At 51.3% G+C, this 20,290-nt stretch overlaps 1 pseudogene; it reads right to left on the bottom strand.

Annotated features, from left to right (window-relative positions):
• The window catches only part of LOC128946041 (zinc finger protein ZFP2-like), a 186,328-nt pseudogene extending 168,869 nt beyond the window's left edge, over positions 1-17,459 (bottom strand).
• Positions 17,460-20,290: the final 2,831 nt, after the last annotated feature.

The raw sequence follows: 20,290 nt of genomic DNA, 5'->3' as shown, positions 1-20,290 counted from the left end.
GTCTCCATTAGTCAAACCTTCTAGATTTGCCTATTTCCCCATTTTTCCACCCACTTCTATACCCATTAAATGCACTTATGAAAATGTGCTAGTGTCTTATTTACCTGCTGACTAACAGCAGCATCCAGAGACAAGTTGGCTCTGCTTGCCTTGCCCCCACCATATCATTTGCACTGGGAACAGAAGCCCTTGAGATGCCACCTTTTGCTAATGGCAAATCTCCATTGATCAGTCCTGGAGAGCCTGTCTGGATCACTGTTGTGCAAATGGAATAATGTGTTGCCATGCAATCTAGCAGGGGATTTCAACAACTGATTCTTCAGCTTGTCTCCCACCCCTGCAGCAGATTATGTTGCCCTACCAATGAAGAGGAAGTCAGATGGCATCTTGTCCCCGTGCCAGCAGCAGATCTGTGTGAACAGGTAACACCTGAAAGCATAGTGAGGAGCCTGAATGTTTCACACCACACATATTGATTTCTGTCCACTCTGTCTCTATTCTCTGCCAGTGTTTGCTTTGAGTGGATGCTCGTGGAGGTTGAACCCAAAGCACAGAAGATAACAGGAGTTTGTGTGGGCACATACAGCAAAAAAATGAGCCTGCCCTGAAGTCCTGATTCCATGGTGGGTCAGTGGGAGGTCCCCCATATCTGTGTGCCAGGAGGATGCACAGGAGTTTGTTCACATGAAGAACCCCTCGTATTCCCTCTCAGTCTATTTTATTCTTGTTGCAAATGAAACCAGAATTGACTTTGCTTTGCATTCCAGATAATTCTCTTCGGGAATGAATTTGAAGATGAGCTGTTTGTGGCAGTGCTGTTTAACTTCCTTGTTTCTTCCAGCCATGAGGAGCAAAAGATTGATGCTTTGCAAGAGATGGATGGCTTTGAGAGGGCTCACAAAAATTTCAGTCCTGCTGAGGTGGAAAGGTAATTAGCAAAAGAAGGCACTGTGTTCTCCTCCTCACTACAAAAGTGAGCAGTGAGATCACAGATGGGTGACAAAGTGGGACAATTTTAAGCTCCAAAGTTGCTGAGTCTCTTTACAATTGAGCCAGGTGTTTCTGGTTGTAGGGCTTGGATTTAGAGATGCAAGAAAGCTCTAAAACAGTGCAGAAACTACAAAGCTCTTGCCTATAACAATCAAAACATGGTTGTGTGTTTCTTGTTTTATTGCTCATACTTTGATGGCCAGTATCCAGTGATAAAGTGATGCTAGGGACAGTTTTCTTGCAAAGAAATGGGTACCAAAAAATTCAAGTTATGGTTCTTGTATTGTCATTTCCCACAAGTCTGTTGTTTAATACCACAAATATGTGTGTCCTGGGACTTGCAAGACAGGCTTTATGTCCTTCCTTACAACTGAGAAGAAAATTGACCATCAAAGTCTCCATGTATGCAGGCCCAGGGGGAGTTGAGGGTTAAACTGAACGTTCCTGAGCACTGAAAAGTCCAGACCATGTTATTTTTCTCTCCTGCCTTATTCCTCACCCAGGAGTCGTTGGAAGGGTTGATACTCTGCCAGAGGAGTTGTCCTGCCCTGCAGGCATCTAATCACTGCTTGGGTGGAGGAGTGACATCCACAGTGAGGACATGATGTCTTCTTGCCTTTACACAAGCAACTTTAATTTTTCAGGGTGGAGAAGATGGAGCAGCTGGAAAGGATGGTGCTGGACCTCCAGCAGGACATCCTCTCTCTGAAGAAGAAGGTGCAGAGGCTGGAATCCCGGTCCTTCCAGGAGGAGCCCCACCGACAGCCGTGTGAGGTGGTGGAGCTCTTCAACGGCTACACCAAGGAGCAGCTGAAAGAGACCATCAGGTTTGACCAGAAAATCAGCACAGCCTGCAAGACTCTGCTCTACAAGCTCTTCACCTCTGACTACATCCAGAGCCACTCCATCACGGGGCGCAGGGGCAACACCTTCCGCGAGGCGAAGCCCATGATGGACGAACGCTGCATAAAAATCATCAGGGTGCTGCTGAAGCAGAAGTTTGGGGATCACCTCAGTGACACTGTGATCACAGAGAAGATCCAGAATGTGCAGAAAGCCCTGAGGCAGAAGTTTAAGACAGAGTGTCTCTGAGGTGTGGGAGATTTGGTGTCCCCTCCTGCCATTCCCGTGTGTGTCCCTGAGCAGCTTTCCCAGGAGAGGTGAGCTGAGCAGCTGCTGCTCAGTAGATTTCCCCCAGGGAGCCAGCCCAAGTAAACCATGTGCTAAACACAGCTCAAACACTGCCAAACCTCTGCCTCCATTAACCAAGCAGGAACTGGGCCCAACTTGGCTCAGGTTTTGCACTCTACAAGTTCCTTCCCATCCAGCCTGTGTGCAAACCTCACTGTGGGTGCATGGAATCACCTCTGTGACTCTGATGATGTCCTCAAAGGCTTCAGGGCTCCATGTGGGTCCAAGAATGGCTCAGGAAGATCGCCCTGTTCCACACTGCAGATATGTTGTCTTTAGGATAGGGAATCCAGCTGCCGACAGGCTGTGTCACCCAATGCAGCTTCTCTCTGTCTGCCTCTGGTTGCCTCATTCTGCCTCTGGGACAATATTTACTCTTTCCTCACAGTGAATGTTTTATTTCCAGCACTAACAAAAAGGCAGACTCATTAAAATAATGTCTTAAAACATTCAGAAAAAGATAACTTGGTTTTTTTTCTGTTTATTTTAATGTAGCTATATAGAGGAGTTGTCTTCCCTAACAAAAGCCTGCTGAACAAGAGGAGGGGTCACCCATGGAAATTCCATTAATTTTCCTTTCAAGATCAGATTATTTCCATACAGGAGAAATCCCTAACATTTTTATGACACAAGAGTGAGGGATGGAGGACAAAATATGGCCCAACTTTGCTTTGAAGGTATTTATCTTGTGGACACTGTCACTATTATTTAAATACAGTATTTTTATCCTAGATAAAAAATGCCAAGTACAATCAGTCCCTTTGCTGAGGGACTACAGAGAAGGTCTAGAAAGAGAAATCTTTTCCTAAATAATTCAGAGCTGGAGTGTGGGTGGGTTAAAATTGTTCTAAGTGTTAAAAGAATGAGATGCTGACACCAGTCCAGCACTTAACAGAAGTGCTGCAAAACACCAAACATTCCCTTTTACAGAGGCTTCTCAGACAGGGAATTGGTTTTCTCAGCTTAATTTTTAAATTATTCAGGAAAAGAAATGCCAGTGGGTTTGCATTAATCAAAACATTTGGTTTAATTTATATGTTTTGTTGTGTTTTCAAGTATTTAATTTCTTCACAGTTACATGAGAAATAATAGTGCAAAATGAATGTATTGGAGAAACGAGGAGCTGTTTCGAAAGAAAAAAAAAAGGTGTTATTCTCAGAATTTTCCTCCCCCTTCAGCCTTTTTTTTGAGCTCATCCATTAAAGTGGGGTTGATGCTGTGATGTATTTTGGTTTTGAAGGGAGATAGGCTTGCCAATGTTTCTGGTACTATTTTCATCAGATGTTTCTAACAGTCATGTTAAATTGCAGAAGTAACAACTAAAGACATTCCTTCTGGTTTCCCAGTGCAAATACTTTTCCTAACTATGGTGCAAACACATTGATGATGATTCCTCCTTTGTAGGGACCTTGGTCTGAGCAGCACCTGGAGCAGATCTGCTGTGGTCACTTAGAGCCCAGAGTGCAGCCAGTCCTGGAAAACCCACTGGAACTGAGCAGAACTGCCCCAAAACCTCCTCAGTGCAGAAGCACACCTTGAAGTACACCAGCCCTGCCAGAAACCTGGCACCTTAGGCTGCAGTCACTGCTCAGGGAAATGCCCCAGGTGATGTTTTTAATGTTAACTTATCAAAGAGAAGATCAAGGAGGCACAATCAGCCTTATCCTGCAGAACCTCAAACTCACCTTGTTCCAGCCCCTGTCATGGGCAGGGACACCTTCCACTATTCCAGGCTGCTCCAAGCTCTGCCCAACCAGGCCTTGGACACTTCCAGGGATGGGGCAGCCACAGCTTCTCTTGGCACCCTGTGCCAGGGCCTCTCTCAATCTTTCCTCCCTGATGTTCATCACATCCCTCACCAAGCTGCAGCCTGGAAAGCCAATTCATGAATGTTATTTATTAAAATAAATGCTGCTGCTGTCCTCCCCTGCTGAGCCCCCTCCGAGGAGCTTCAGATCATTACTGTGAGCAAAGGGAGAAAAAAGAGCCAGGCATGGACCTGCTGCGGGGTGCCACAGCTCCTGAAACACGCGGCTCTGATCAGCTCCCCTAGAAGCAGATGAGCTGGGTGACCTTTCTGCTTGAAAAACCCTGCTTGAAAAACCCTTCGGTGGCTCCCTCAGAGGTGACTTCCCAGCCTAAGACACTTGCTGGTGTTCAGGAGTGCTCCTGGTTAGTGGGCTGATGGATGCTCAGCATCTCCGTGGGCAGCACAGCCACAGCACTAATGAGCCAGCGCTCAAATGGGCCCTTCTCGGCTGTAAAAGTTGTCCTCAGATACTCTCAAAGGCTTTGATATGGCAGAGAGGCTTGAAGAATGGCAATGCAGGTGGCTTTTTGTCAAATTTCATTTTTGAAAGTGTTTGTGAGCCGGAGGCAGCGTTTGCAGGCTAATTGGGAGCACGGGCAGCCGCTGGATCAAACGTCAGCGCCAGGACGCCGGTGCTCTCACCTCCCTGAACTCTCCAGCTCTGGCTCATCAGCCTCCAGAGGGAGAGGATCACACAGCACTGGCATGTGGCATTCCCCAGGGATGCAGGGGCCAGGGCAGATAGAGGAGGAGGAAGGTTTGTGCCAGAACTGCTTCACTCAAGGATGTTCAAAGCTGTGTCTCTTTCTAAGCAATGAAGGGCAGCTCCATTGAATGGAATTAACTTCCCATTTTAAATGAATTACCTGGAAAAAGTGGACAGCACTTGCTGTTGGGATTAATTACTCTGCTGAACCTGCAGCATCTTGTTAAAAATGGTGCTCCTGCTCAGCTTCTGGGTGAGGTGGGTGCAGGAGGGTGTGGACAGCGAAAATGAGGGTCAAAACTCAGAGGAGGTCTCTTGCATTTGGTTGAAAAGCAGGAGAAATGGTGCCTGTTGACACTTGCAAAAACAGAACTTGAATGGAGCATCCAGAGCTCTCTCCCTCCAGGAGGAGCTGGAGCAGCAGGGCTGACCTCAAGTTGGATTCAATTGGGATGTGCAGGCACCTCAATGAGCTGTGGGGCTCTCTGAGGGCCCTTGGTCCCCAGCACCCCAAAACTGCAGTGGGGCCCTGCCACACCTCCCACACCTGGGTACACCTCTGCTGTTTCCTTAGGAACCAGCTGAAAGCTGCATGTTGCTCACTGGCAGCAATACACAGGTTTTCAGGGAAAGGTGGGAACCTTTCCAGCCTGATCTGTATCAACCTTTACATTTTCAGCTGGGCCAACATGAGGCTTCTGAAATTTCAGAGAAATCATAGAATTGTTTGAGTTGGAAGAGACCACTAAAGGTCTTCTAGTTTCACCCCCCTGCAAGGAGCAGGGACATCAGGTTGTTCAAAGCCCCATCCAACCTGACTGTGGCTGTTTCCAGGGATGGTTCATCAACAAGTTCTCTGGACAACCCGTGCCAGTGTTTAAAAAACAAAAAATCCAGTTGTAGAGGTGCTGCTGGCAGCATGATTTATTGTGGGGAAAAAATCCCCAGCCCAAACAAGAGGGAGATTCTTTGGTCTTTAACTCATTTTATTTAAAATTAATTTCCTTGACCCTGCCAGAGGGGTTCCATGTTCAGCACAGGCAGATTTTAATTTTCCCATTACGTGGTCTGTAGGAAGCACTCACTGCTGAGTCTCTCAATGCCTGCACTGTGTGCATCCCCCAGAAACCAAAACACATTCACTTAATGACATGCAGACTGTGAGTATCAGATAAAGGAATGATGTTAAAATGGAGCTGAATCCCTCCCTGGGTTTTAATCTAGGCTTACAAAGCCTGGCTGCCTTTCCATGAGCCCCAGACAGCCATCCCTGAGCCTGCCTGGTGTTCCAATCTGGTTGGATGCACGTGAAAAAATTCTCTGCAGAGGAGGACTGGTGCAGTGGGTGGTGGAAGTGCCTTTGGTTTGATATCCTCCCATCAGGCAGCTGCAGGAACAGGGAGATCTCAGCTGGGGGATGAAAGAAATATCACAAGGACAAGCCTTGGCCTTTGTGAGCTTGGAGCTGTGTGTCATTTCCTACTGTCACCCACACACAAATACTCTGTGTCACAGGAAGATTTTTTTTTTGTTCTGGTAAGTCTTTGTCTTGTTTTGTTTTCATATCATATCATATCTGGTTTCATATCAAATCATATCTAGTTTTTGGTTTTTGTTTTTTGGGTTTTTTTGGGTTTTTTTTTTTTTGAGAGTGCATTCCCATGCCTGAGAGGTGAGCAAATACATCAGATTTTGTATTTAAAGCAGTCTTTTATGTCTCTGCCTCAGTCATATATTCATTACACTTCACTTTAACCAGTATTTGTCTCTTTGCAGTACGTGATTGCATTATTCCAACTCTCCATATCTGTCCAATCTCCCTCACCTTTTCAGAGATGAATGGAACTGGGGAGATCATTATTAAAACACAGAAAGCAAAGAAATAAAATTAACCAGAGCACCAGTTCTCTTTGTGCTGAATACACTGAGGAAATAAAAGGGCCTTCCACTTCTAATAAAATCTGGATGTGAATTGCCTCATAAAAGCTTGGATGAATTATATTCAGAGGCCAAAAAGAGAGAAGAGAGAGAGCTTGGAGCCCTTCACCAGCAGGATGCTCTCCCTTCCTTGGTGTGCAGCCCAATGGAAATGCCAGGAGAGCTTTGGGATCAGGTGAGATGTTCTGCTCAGAGGATGAGCTTCAGGCCTGGATGAAGCATGTGGAGAGGTTGGTTAATAGCTGGTTAAGTGAGAAAGGTCATCCTGACATAATGCTGCTGGTTAAGCTTGAAAGGGAGGTCAGCAGTCTCTGATTCAGTGACTGCTGACAGGCAAGAATGCCGGATGACCTTGCAGCAACATGAGGAAAGGGAGGTGAGATTAGTCCTGAATATCTGTAGAAAGTATCAAAAGTATAACCATAAGAATGCAGAAGTAGGCGTAATTGCTGATATGTAACTAACCAATCCTGTGCTCAACTTTTGCAATATGTATGAAGTTTATTAAGAACTGTATTTAACCACCGTATTCGATCAATAAATGGGACTTGGATGAACCAATTGGTGTCTGGGTCTCCTTCCTTCGACAGAAGCACTTGAGGGCCACAGGCTGTTCAAGTCCCTCCCAGTGAAATATTAGTGCTGCTGAAATTGCTGGAGCTCTTCCTGCTGCCTCCTGAGGTCTCAGCCCTCCCTAAGGTTCTTGCCCAAGTTTCTGGCTGGTGGAGGAAGGACCCTGCAGAGCTGTGGTGACTTTTCAGCCCTGTTCATCCCCACTCTGATCTCCCAGGGTCCCAGGAAGGTTTTAGGATATGGACTTGGCTTCTAAGCTTCATCTGTGTGCTGGAAGAGGAAGGTGGTGAGGGACATGCCCCAGGTGTCCTCTTGTCACCAGCAATTCCTGCTGTCCCAGGACACTGCTGCTCCCAGGAGATGCAGTCTGGTGACGTGCTCACCTTTAAGGATATATCTGATGGTGTTGGCTTTTCTTTTGGCACACAGATTGAGCTGAAGCCAAGGGGACTGTGCCTAACTGAGTAATGGAGAGATTAACAGCCCAGAAAGCCTGGCCTGCACGGTGCTCATTGATTGTTTCTCTCAAATATAAGCAGAGCAACCCAGTGTCAGGCATCTGAGGAGAGAGGAGACTGCAGAACTGATGTACTCCTGCTAATGAATAATCGTTAAACTCCAAAGGAGTTTATTATTATTGCCATTAATTCTGGTTGTACTGTGCCTGGAGACAAGGAAGGTGGAGAAAGATGAGTTCATGACCTGCATATTACAGAGTAGATTTTATCCTGGTAATATGAGAAACTTGATCATTTCTTAAGTGAGAGGACTGATAAAATCACTGACTTCTGAGGAGCAACATCATTGCTTTTATGTGTTCAACAAGCTCACTGGGATGGTGCTGGAGAAGGGTCAAATCCCTCTTCTGGACATCCTAAGGTCAGGAGTTTGTTTGCCCTCAGTTTCCCAGAGGGAGGAGGGAAGCAGGAAACACCATCAGCATTCACACCTTCAGTTCTATTAGGATTACTCCTCCATGTTAACCATGAGGTTTTACTTACCCTGAACTCAGAATAAATTGCCAAAAGTCAAGGAAAGCCATAGGAAGATCCCTCCAGCCATAACAGGGATGGACCCAAGACAGGGGTTTCATGTCGTTCCTTAAGGTGTTTTGGATCAAGAGTAAAATACTGTCATGATCTGAGAACCCTGCTCTTCTTCACACTCCCCAAATGACTCCAGCACATTGCTGAGCAAGAGGACTCCTTCCTCTCCTGGAAACTAAAAAGTGAAAGACAAAAAACACCCACAAAAAAATATCTGTTGTCATTTGTGCAGGCCAAAAGGGAGGTGCAAACTGCTCTCTGCCTTTTGGTTCTGTGATCAGTGTATTTCCAAGTCTCTAGAGCTGAACCAGGAAGAAGTTGTGTTTGCTTTCTGCAGAAGTGCTGCCTTCCCATGTGGAGATGTTTCTGTATTTCTTGGCTCAGAATGGAAGGAGCAAATATGAATGTATTCATTGTTATGAACAAAATTCGGGTAATATTTTTTTTGTGAGAAAAAGTTACAAAAAAGCAGCCAGACCACGGGTAGCTGCTGAAGTTCTTCGTGTTTTGTTATTGTAATCACGAGTCGTTGTGGCTAATCGCTCCTTTTGTATCAGCAGAGCCTCGCCCGAGGCTAAGTTGTACCTTTCCCAGAAGGGTGGGAACCTTCCCGAACAGTAGAAGAGACCTGAGAAGGTGAGGGGGGCTATGCAAAGTGACTCCAAGACCACAATGCAGCATGGGTCCCCCCGCTGTACGGAGAAAACCCCAAAACAACGAGCCACCTAAGAATTGAGAGACTGGAGTGATGTCTGGACGTGAGGAGCCGAATGCTGAGCCTGCAGAGATGCAGAACACCTTCGGAGCCTCTCGCCCTGACCAAGAGAGACGACCCCGGCGGTGAGACCAGGCCGACTGAGCCGGCAAAAGTACCATCTGACGGGATCAGCAGGCCCTAAAGGCTCCCACGAGGACGTGATCCCCAGCTCTGCCCCTAGTGGACAGAGCTGTGCATATCCTCCTCCTCTGAGTCGCCCGGGAAGACGACGGAGACTGCAGACCCGTCGAGCCACCCAATCCTGAGCTGATCACTTTTAATAAAGGCATTAAAAAGGAGAAGAAGTCTCCTAGCCCTTTGTTTATTTCATTCATGACCCTTCCCCCTTGAGATCTTTAGGGTGAAAGATGGAATCAGTCACTTCAATGGGTTATCTTGGTAGAGGAATTTTACACCTAACTGTAGTCATTAATTAAATAATTCCTATGTATATAATACCCTGTGCTGGTTTAGCCATTGCTCTGAGGAGTGGGCTAGGAATGCTTATTTGTGGGATGGAAAGCCAGGAGCAGGCCTACTTTCTGGTGAATAATTTGAAAGCTGGAACTGTGATCCCCATATTTTTCCTATAAATGCTGCAGACTCTGACCCACCTTTTTGTGCTTGCACAGCTTGGAGGGCTGTGTGTACCAGGTCACTTGAGAGCCACCAATACAAGCCAGGGAAATGTTGGCATTTCCAAAGAACTGAGAGAGGGCTGGGACACAGCAGCACTGATCTTTGGGAAAAATAACCCACTAACCCTGCCTGCCCTGGCGAAACTGTGTCAAAAATCTGGACTAATCTTTGGTGACAAATGGCCTGGAAAGTGGGAAAGGAGAGAGCTCATGCTCTTTTGTAAGAATAAAGATGAATTTATTCTTGATTAGGAAAGACAGCAAGTGGAGACACTTCCAGCTGCATGGACATTGTCTTGACATTGGCTGTTAAATGCCTAATGATGACAGTTAGCGTGAATTAGCTACTGAATATGTTTTATTGTGTTTTGTGGTCCCCAGGGCAGACATGCCAGAGACTTTTAAAGAGAATGAAAACAGAGAAGAGGAGGCCTCCATACAGATAATTTTGAATTTGTAAGGTCTGGTTATTAATGGTATTGAACAGTCAAAAAGCCACATGTGGCTCCCATATAGTACATGTTAAGCCTCAGCATGTTCTGTCTTCATAAATAAAAGCTTGGGAAAGTGGATGGATCCCAAAATGACAGGCAGAAACCTACCTGTACACAGGAATTGGGTTTGTTTTTTTTTTTTTCATTTTCCAGGCTGAAAAGTGGGGTAATGTTTTTGGGAAGCTATTGAGCTGGCAGCTCTTCCCATCCCTTTCCCAGGATGCCAATGCAGGGTCCAATTTTCATTGCTGAAGTCAGTGTGAGTTTTTTCTCAATATGTTTGATCATCAGAAATTCAGATACAAGGGAAAAAAAAAGTCATCAGAACTCAGCAGGATCCAATTTTCCATCCCTGCATTTCAATTTGACAACAATAGTCTATAAAAAAAATGCAAATATGAATTTTGCTGTGGACAGGAAGGAGGGAGGATGCTGAGAGCTCTCGTGTTGTTTGATCACTTTAAAGCCTTTCCTGCAGAAACTGAAATGGTGACATTCTGCTTGAAATGTGCTGGGTGCAGTAAATCTTCAGCTTGGAGCAGCCGCCCCCAGACCTTTATGTCTATCTACTTAAATTCAAATACAGGATTTTTTATTTTTTGTGTGGCTCATCTGTGGATTCACCCTGAGTGCTTCTGGTTTAACCATCCGGTTTAGGGAAAGAAGAACCAGAGAGATTCCAGCTCTTTCCCCCAGTCCAGCCTTTTCTGTCCTGTGATGTTAATGAGCAACAATGCTTCATGAGGGTTTTTCACAAGCTATTGCTGCTCAAAAAAAAAAAGGCCCAAGGATGCCTTTTATTGTCTCCTCATTGTGAAGCTCAGAACACGACAGTAAAATAGAATGATTTAACAAGCTGCTTTCTTACTGCCCTCTCTGCCCTTGTTCTCTTCACTGAAGCTTTCAGGTTGTGAACCATTCCAGAGAAACACCCAAGCATCCCAAATCTTCAAATCCCAAAGCAAAATGGGCTGGTTGGCACCTCCTGCCCAACACCTCCCCAGCTCTTCCACCACCAGTTTGTAAATTCCCATTGGAACCAGCAGGTGATGCTGAAGCAGAAAACATGGAGTTCATTCTGCCTTCTATTAGGCTTTTCTTTTCCTCCCATATAAAATTCACAAGTGAGGAAAAAATCCTGTGATCCTGGTGGGGTATTTAGAAACATAAGATAGAAATGCTGGCATGCAGCACGTGGCTTTGTTCTCACTGTTTGCTCAGCTCTTCCATCCCCGAAAGTGGGTCCAGCTTTTATAGGCCAAAAGAGCAAGTCCAAGTGACTCAATGATATTTTTAGCCCAGAAAGCCCTGCAGCTGATGGCACACTTCACAACCAGCAGGGGACACAGCTAGGCCAAAGCCCAGACCTCTGCTGGGAGCCATATCTCCTCAAATACCCTTCAGACAAACCTCCATGCAAGTCAGTTGGGAAAGTTTCTTCAAATTCCCAGCAATTGGGAAAATCCGAGGTCGTCCACCCGCTCATAGATGAGGTCTCCAAATGATCCATTTCTGGCATATAACTACACAGGGTTATGTGAAAGATTCTAAAGGAGCTGCTCTGGAGTCAAAGAGCCCCTGTCATCTCTTTGTAGCTAAATCACAATTTCGGGAGTTGAAGGAGTTTGGAACGAGCTAGACAGCAGACCTCTGAGCGTTTTAGATTATGCGGTTTATGTTTCTTATTTTCTACACTAACAGGAAGGGTGAGTTGTGCTCACATCTACACCACATGGCTCAGAAGGTAACAAGACTTCAAGTTACAGAATATTTAAATGATTTATTAGCCAATAAAACATTGCCAACAAAGATATGTATGTTTCTGACCCAATCCTTCAGTATTTCATGCCATGGACTCATGCTACAGTGTAAGGTTTCTCAGCCAATCATGTTCTGACACACAAACCTACAGCCCTGCATCCTAAGCTTCTTGTTTACGGTTGCAACTACTTTTATTTTTTCTATACCTTAAACTCTAAAATGCTAAACTTTCCTCCACTTAGCTTAAAGTGTCTCTGTTTTATACTATGAATCCACATTCTCGCTTCTACCACCTAAATTTGGAAGCCCTTTCCAAGGTCTCCGATCAAATCCTGTGTTTAATTCTAAGCTTTGCTGACAAGACCAAAGATCTGAGATTTCCCTGCATTTGGGTTTCCAACAACACTGATGCTGTTAGTTCCAGAGTGCCCAGGATCCCTCTTGCAAGTCAACTCTGGCAGGAACAAGGCGGGCAGCTGCCGGGGGGCTGCTTGTGGCCTCTGCCAGCCCATTGCTCAGGGCTTGCCAGCGCCCCAGCCCCTCAGGGGCTGCCCCAGCCCGGCCAAGCTGCCCGGCAGCAGCACCGCAGCCCCACAGCAGCTGCAGAGCAGCCCCATCCAGAGGCACCTGGGAGCCCTCAGCAATCCAGCCAGCAGCACACGGGCAGGAGGATACAGAGGGTGGCTCCTTCCTGGCACAGGGCTTGTGGCCATCTCCAGGCACCGCTCTGGCAGGGATCCCTGCAGCCCCGGCCCCTGCCCACCTGCTCTGTCACCAGCACAAAGGCTTCAGCAGAGCCACCACAGGACAAGGGGCTTCTGGCCATTTTCCCTTGCCCACTGCATGCCTGGGCAGCTTGCTGAGCCGGGGTACCCTTCTCCCCCTCTTCCCCTATGCCCTGCAGACCCTGGGTAGCAAAAGAAAGCTCCTGGGAGTCTGTGTATTATAACACACTCTATATTCATATACTAAAGAAAAAAAAACAAAAAGAAGAAAAGAACAATCTTAAAGAAATGGAAAATTCCAGCTGGCTCAGGTGGCCCCAGCAGACAGAGCCTCTGGCATCAGGTCTCTGCAGAGCTGCAGCAGCGCAGCCAGCCGAGCCCTGACAGACGAGGCCGTGTCCTCCATGCCCTGCGGAGCTGATCTTGCAGCCTCTGGAAGAGGGAATATCGCTCACTCTGCAGTGACTGGAGGACATACAGTGTTTCTAGTGCCACGTCCGACACGGCACTGCTGATGTCCTCTGTCAGCGGTTCAAGGGCTGCAAGAGAGAGGGACAGAGCCATGGTCAGATCCCGGATCTGCGGGGAGCCAAGAAGAGCCCCCTGCCAGGGCCATCCCAGCCGGCTCTAGCCATGGCCAGGAGGGAGCAGGGACCAAGGGCACCGGCCCGAAGCTGCTGGCCACGAATCCCCAAGGTGGCCCTGAAATCTCTGTGTGCTCTGCCCACGCCGCCCCATGTCCGCACAAGGAGAAGAGCCCTCTGCAGCCGGGGCAGGGTTTGCAGCTCCCCCGGCAGCCCCCGCTGTCAGCCCGCTGCCCTCACTCACTCACCAGTGCAGATCAGCTGCAGCTCTTGCTGCTGCCCCCTCAGGTGCCGCCCGGCCATGCCTGTGAACACAGAGCCTGTCACAGCCCCAGCGGCACAGCTCCCTGCCAGCGGTGCTGCCGGCGCTGTGGCCACACGGGCTGCTGGCCGGGCAGGGCTCAGCCCGGGCCCTTGCCGCACGCTGCCGCCCCAGGGCACGGCTGTCAGAGGGCGGCAGCAGCAACGCCCAGGCCAGGCGGGGCTCCACGGCGCCCCAGGGCACGGCTGGCGCTGCCGGGGCAGCAGGCGGGGCCGGGGCCGAGCTGCGGCGGGCCGGGGCTCGGGACTCACCCATGAACCTGACGGCCGCCTCTCGCAGGGACTCCTGTGGGCTCTGCAGGTAGTGCAGTGCCCTGCGCACGTGCTCGGCCGCTCGGCTCCTGTCCTCTGCCAGCTGCAGAGAGCGGCAGGAGGGAAGGGTTGGCGCGGGCTCAGCCCCTGGGCCGGGCGCTGCCTGTGCCCAGCCCCGGCCTCCCCTGCCCGCACAGCCCTGAGGCGCAGCCAGCAGCCGCTGGCCAAGGGCTCCCGAGGGGAGGGGGCAGAGGGCCGGCTGCTGCCCGGGGAGCCGCGGAGCCGCCCCGCAGCCCCGCCGGGCCGGGGCTCCATTGGCACCCGACTCAGGCCCACGGGAGCCTGGAGAAGAGCCCGCGCGGCCTCTGCGTGCAGCGCCGGTCAGGGGCACAGCTGCCCGCCCTGCACACTGAGCACCGCGCTCAGGGGGCTTCTCCGGGCTGAGGCTGGGGCTCGCAGGCTGTTCTTACCAGACACTCGCTGAACTTCCACACATTCTGCCTCTTCACAGCAGCAGCAGCAGCGCAGGGGGCGCCGGCCCGGCCCAGCCGGGGCTCCCAGCCAGGATCAGCAGAAGCGCCGGCCCCTTCCCGCCTGCTCCTGCCTCGGCTCCCAAGGGCTTTTTCCAGCTCAATTCGGGAGCAGAGCAGCCAGCACCTACACACAGCCCTGACTGCTCAGGGCCCGCCTGTGCTGCCCTGAGCCAGCCCTCAGGGGATGAAAGGATCGGGTTCCAGCGCTGTTTTCAGCGCTCCTTTACTCACCCTGAGCTGACAGCAGGAGGCTGCTGCTGCCTCTGCCTTGGCAATTGGAGATCACGGCTGCTCTTGGCCCTCTTGTGCTTGCCACCTGAATTTTATCAGTACAACTGCACTTCCCTCTTTCAATCACTGCTGCCCACTGTGCTTTTGTGATGGTGAACTCAGTGTTTTTGTCACAGGCATCATGATTAGCAGAGACTGAAATGCTCACAAGTCCTTGAGTATTAAGTCGAGGGGAATGAAAGCCTCACAGATCACATTTGCAGCACTCAAACACAGCCCTGCTGCTGGTGCTGTTTAAATGCAATCAACTTACAGAGACCATCATAGAAATTGCCTCTGGAGTTGCCAATCAAATGAAAAAATCTATCAGGGGAAAATACAGAACTTGGCTGCCTTCATTGCTTCCTCCAAGCAGCAGAAAATGGAGATGCCCAGAGGTATTTTGCACTGCTGCTGATCCCACTTGGAGCCCAGCGCTCTGCAGAGTCCCAGCGGGAACCCGAGCCCAGGCCCGGGAGCTCCCAGAGTGTCCTGGAGATTCTCTCTGCATTCGGTCAGGCTTGCATTCCCCAGCAAGTCCCCAACAAAACCTCCTGTTCTCTAGGGTTAGAACAGGCACAATGAAAAACTCAGCAATGGCACAACTCCCCAGCTCACAAGGAAAAGAAAGGACAAGTTGTCAAGGAATCCATACATTTGTCTTGCTTTGCTGCAGAAGTCGTGCTGCACTCACAGTGTGGAAAGCTAAGAGAAGCTGCAGTTGAGGGCACATCTTGTGACAGAAGCTGCACCTCGTTCTCCAGGAAAGGTTCTTGAAAAGGGCAGACAGGAGTGTGGAGAAGATTCCTAGACAATTGAAACAGCTTTCCAGAAGTGAAATGAAAATGGGAAGGAACAATCCAGTATGTTTTCCTCTATTTATTTCTATTCTCCCCTGTTCCATGTTGCACTGCTTCTCCATGCCATGAACTCCAAATGCATCTCACCTCTCAGATGGATGCCTTAGCGAGTTTTAGCCACTGTAATATTCCATGAGCTACACCCAGTTTGCCTTGCCCTGGTTTTGTTGGAAAGCAATGCTGGAGCCATCAGTGCAGCGCTTGGGTCGGCACGAATCCTGCAGGCAGGGAATGTGCCCTGCCAGTGTCTGAGCCTCAGCAGGGACAATGCACAGCAGCGAGCGAGGGATTTGCTGTGCCCTGTGCAGGAGTCAGGACTCTGGATCTGGGCTCAGCACGGCAAAGTTCCCGTGTTTGGACAGACTCAGGGGCTGCCCCGAGGGCAGCGAACGGGAGAGTGCCTGGCTGGGAGAGGCCCCAGCAGAGGAGGGGATCTTGTCCCTCCTCGAGGCCCTTTAAGGCTCTCCAGGCCCCTTTGAAGTGAAGGTTTTCTCTTTTGAGGGTTTTTTGGGGAAATCCCACCACTTCAAGGGTGTTTTTTCCTTCCCATTTTAGGGTGTTTGTGGGGCCGCAGCCACACAAGCCCCTTTCAAGGGGGGATCATGACAGCTTTCATTGGCATTTTTATGGGGCCCCCACTCCAAGGCCCTGTAGGGGATGTTTTGCCTCCCAGGGTGATTTTTGGGATTCTCTCTACCATCGCCGCTTTAGGGCCCCCACTATGGTCGGGTCCCACTATAATTCTCCTAGAAAGGGCAACACCACTCCCATTGATTCTGACAGTGGAGCCCGGGAGGGGGAGTTGGAGATCCTGGGAATGTTGGGGGTCCCAGGGAGGTTTGGGGGTCCTGGGAGGGTTTGGGGGTACCTGGGTGATGGTGACTCTGTGCTGGGTATAAACTGTTGTGAGGGGTTCCTGGTGGGGTTTTGTGTATACCGGGGATCTTGGGGCGTCATGGTGGATTTTTGGGGGTTCCCAAGGGGGGCTTTCTGGGGTCCAACGGGGGGATTAGGCGATGCCAAGAGGAATCCAAGGCTGTTTTGGGATACCTGCCGGTGACAGAGATGGGGATCCCATGCCAGGTATGAACCTTCTCAGGGGGACCTGGAAAGGTGTTGGGACATCCTGTGTGAATTTTGATCTCCTGAGAGGGTTTGGGGGGGGTCTGTATGGGGTTTTGCAGTCTTGGGGAGCTTTTGGAGAGCCCAGGGATGGTTTTGGGGTCCCAGGGAGGTTGGTTTGTTCCACGGGGTTTGGGGTTCCCTGGAGGTTTTGGGGGTTTTGGGGGTACCTTGGCAATGCTGGTGACAGAGCTGGGACCCCGTGCTGGGAATGAGCCCCCTCACTGAGCACAGGCAGCATCAGTGAGTTCAGGGGGATCCTGGGGGCCCGGGGAGTCACCCCAACCCCCAGGGGACCCCAAATGCAAAGGGACCCCCGAACTCCCCTCAGCGCTGGATCTGCTGCAGGCAAGGGGCACCAGCACTCAGCCCCCAGCCCCCACCACCACAGGGGGGCTGTAGAAGAAATTTGGGGGGGCACGGATAGGTCGGGGGGGACCCCCAAAGTCCTGGGAATGGGGGAACACAGGGGAACTCCCAGGAATCCCCATGTGCGGCTTATGGGGGACCCAGGAGGAGTTGGGGGGGGCTGGGTGGGACATGGGGGACCCCCAGAAGTCTTGGGAGGGGGGAAGAACAGGGTGATCCCCAGGAAGGGTTTTGGAGGGAAGCAGATTGGAGCCTCCAGACGCCGAATCCGATGAGGAGAACAACGCCGATGGCAGCGCGGACAGACACAGGGAGCACCAGGGTGAGATTCCCGCTGGATTCCGGCTCTGGGAAGCACGGCATGGTGAGGTGGGGAGGGGAACCCAAAGGGAGGAATAGGGGTTCAGGGGGTCTCTGGGTCAAAGAAAAGGGGGCTCTGGGGGCTGGGAGAGGGGGGATTGCCGCAAGGGGCTGCGGGGATTGTTGGTGCCGGATAAGGGGGCGCAGGGTGGAACCCATGCCCGGGAATGGGGGTGCGGGGGGATGGCGGCGCCAAAGAAATGGGGGTTCAGGGGCCCCTCAGTGCTCCGGAACGGGCGACCCCAGAGTCCCGGTGCCGGGGGTCCCCCTCAGCTCTCGCCGCCCCCCGGGCCCCAGGAGCGCCCCCAACCCCAGCGCTGGAGCCATCGCGCTGCTCTGCTGCGGCCCCGCCCCCTTAGCCGCCTCCGGCCCCACCATTGGCGCCGCTCTTTGCTGTCTGCCAATGGCGACCCACGTCTTTGGTGGCGTCACTGGTCCCTGGGTGAAGGGAGGCCTGGGGGTGAGGTGCCCCGGCTGGCCGGGAATGGGGTCCGGGGGATCCAGGGGCTGCCAGAGGAGGATACCCGGGAAAGGGGGTGCAGGGGGTGTCGGGGCAGGATAAGGGGGTGCAGGGGGTCCGGCAGCTGTTGAAGGAGATGCGGGGGGGTCCCAGTGCCCAGGAATGGGCATTCAAGGGGGTCCCCGGGGGGCTCCCCAAGGCCCCTGCCGGGGGGCAGCAGGAGTTGGCTCAGGAGCTCTGGGCAGAGCAAATGGGGTGACCCTGGCTTGGGGGGGACACTGGGGACTCACACACGCCCCCGGGGGGAACACGACCCCCGGGGACCCCCCCTCACCTTGTCCCGCAGGGGAGGCCGAGCCCCAGCCCGGGCAGACGAAGCCCCCGAGCCCCGGCAGCATCTTGGGGGGCCGTGCGGGGCCGGGAGGGGCAGGATCCGGAAAACGGCGGCGGCTGCCGGGGGCCGCGGGTGCCTGGGAACCGCGAACGCGGCGGCGTCGTCTGTGACAGCGGCGCGGCCTCAGCTGCCTGAGAACGCGGCCCTGGCTGGGTGTGCGCAGCCTGGGCTCCTGCAGGCGGCTGCACCGGACGATTCGCCAGGTGAATTGTTCACGGGGCATTGGCCTGCGCAGAGAATTCCTAAAGGTGCAGAGCATTGGCCTCTGCAAAGTTCCTACACCTGCAGAGCATTGGCCTCTGCGAAGATTTCATCAACGTGCAGAGCATTGGCTTCTGCAAAAGGTTCACGAATTTCCTTTGAAGGTAAGGATTGACTCAAGTTGAACTTCTTGGTTTTGTCTCATCTGCACTCTGAGAGAGAATGACAAAGGGAAATACAGGATGGGATAGTGCCCGTCCTCTGGTGCAGCAGTTTAGTGGTTTGCCCAGCTGAGTGGATGAACAATATATGCTCTACTGATTGTGCTTTTTTTTTGCACTGAATAAATGCAACATTTTCTAAATGTACTGGTCTATACATTTTCCCGATAGTGATTGCTTAAACTACTTAAATGTGAACAAGTTCTGTTCAAGTTTCAGTGGGTTGTTATCATCTGGTTATTAAAATTATTGGGGAGATGCCTCTGAATTGCTGCAGCAGCCTGGCTGCCCTCAGCTGACATTCTGGCCAGAAGCCTTGTGAGCACATTAGAGAACCCACACAATAGGAATTCCATTCTTGGGGAGGGAAAGTGTTTCCCGTTGTCAGGTTGCACAAAGCTCCTGGTCTTGTATAATTCCTGGGATGGCACATCCACTTCTCTGGAGAAACAGTTTCAATTTTGTTCCACTCTCATCACTGTAAAATATTTCCTCCTTCTAACAAATGTAAATCCCACCTCATTCACTTCAGACATATTGACCCTTGTTCTGCCACTGCAAGATTTGGGAGAAAATACCTTTGACCGCTGTTTTTCCATTTTCACAAACCTTGGAGAGGACCCAGACATGTCCCAAGATGGGGTTTGGAGGCCTCATTACACAACCAGCAGGTAGAGGCTGCAGGCTCTGGGCTCAGTGGGGTGGACACGTAGGACAGAACAGGAGTAGCCTGGCAGGGGCTGAAGGGTGGTTTCAGAGAGGCTGGAGCTTTTCTTCCTGGAGGGTAGAGGCATGAGAAGGAAATAATGGCACCAAGGGCAGGTGGGCAGGCCAAGCCTGGGCAGCAGCAGAAAGGAATTTCCCTCCCAGGGCAGGGCTGTGGTGCAGCACGTCCCCAGCAGGAGCCTGGAGCAGCCCCAGGCTCTGTGTGGGCAGGCAGAGGCAGGCAGGAGGCAGAGCTGTCAGCAAAGGAAGGGCCCAGCCAGGTGGGGCAGCCGGGGGATGCCGACAGCCTGCAGGGACAGAGGCGCAGGGCAGGGACACCGTGGGACAGCCTGGGCTGCACAGGGCACAGGGATGGGCAGCAGCTGCAAGACAGCCCTGCCAGAGCCGCCTTGGGCAGCACTTTGGCCATGGCCAGGAGGGGACAAGTGACCCTTGCAGGGCTGGGGCCTCATTGCCTCCTTGTCCCTGCTCAGCAGCCTGGCAGGGGCCGCCCCATGCTCCTGCCCTTGGCATTGCACATCCCCACATGCCAGTGCCCATCCCGGGAAGAGCCCTGAGCAAGGAGAGAGGGACAGGATCTGCCTGGCCAGGGGCTGGGGCTCAGGCCTTGGCCCTTTGCATTCCTCAAACACATCCAGCTTTGCTCAGCACAGAGACACATTTTCCTTGCTTGTCCCTGCCTGTCATGAGTGCTTCCAGGGTTCTGCTCTACCTGGAACCTGGGGACATTTTCTCAGTCCTGTCCCTCAGTGGGACCCAATAAATCTTCTAGCAAATTCAGTGTTTCAATTAAACTTTGAGTTCTTGAGAAGTTTTTAAACACACTCTGAGGGACTGAGTCTGATACAAAGAGCAGCAAAGCCCCAGAGGATCATTAAAGTCCCTGTGCTGTGTCTGTGCTGCTGAGCTGGGCCGGGCTCCTGGCCCAGAGGCCGCTCCTGGCAAGGGCAGCGCTGCAGAGAGACAGCTCTGGCCAGGAGCAGCTCCT

Source organism: Melozone crissalis, unplaced genomic scaffold, assembly GCF_028551555.1.
Source record: "Melozone crissalis strain CALT ecotype California unplaced genomic scaffold, PUWL_Pcris_2 ptg000073l_1, whole genome shotgun sequence".
Lineage (NCBI taxonomy): Eukaryota > Metazoa > Chordata > Aves > Passeriformes > Passerellidae > Melozone > Melozone crissalis.
The sequence above is the reverse complement of the archived record's forward strand: the minus strand, read 5'-3'. Positions and strand labels throughout refer to the sequence as shown.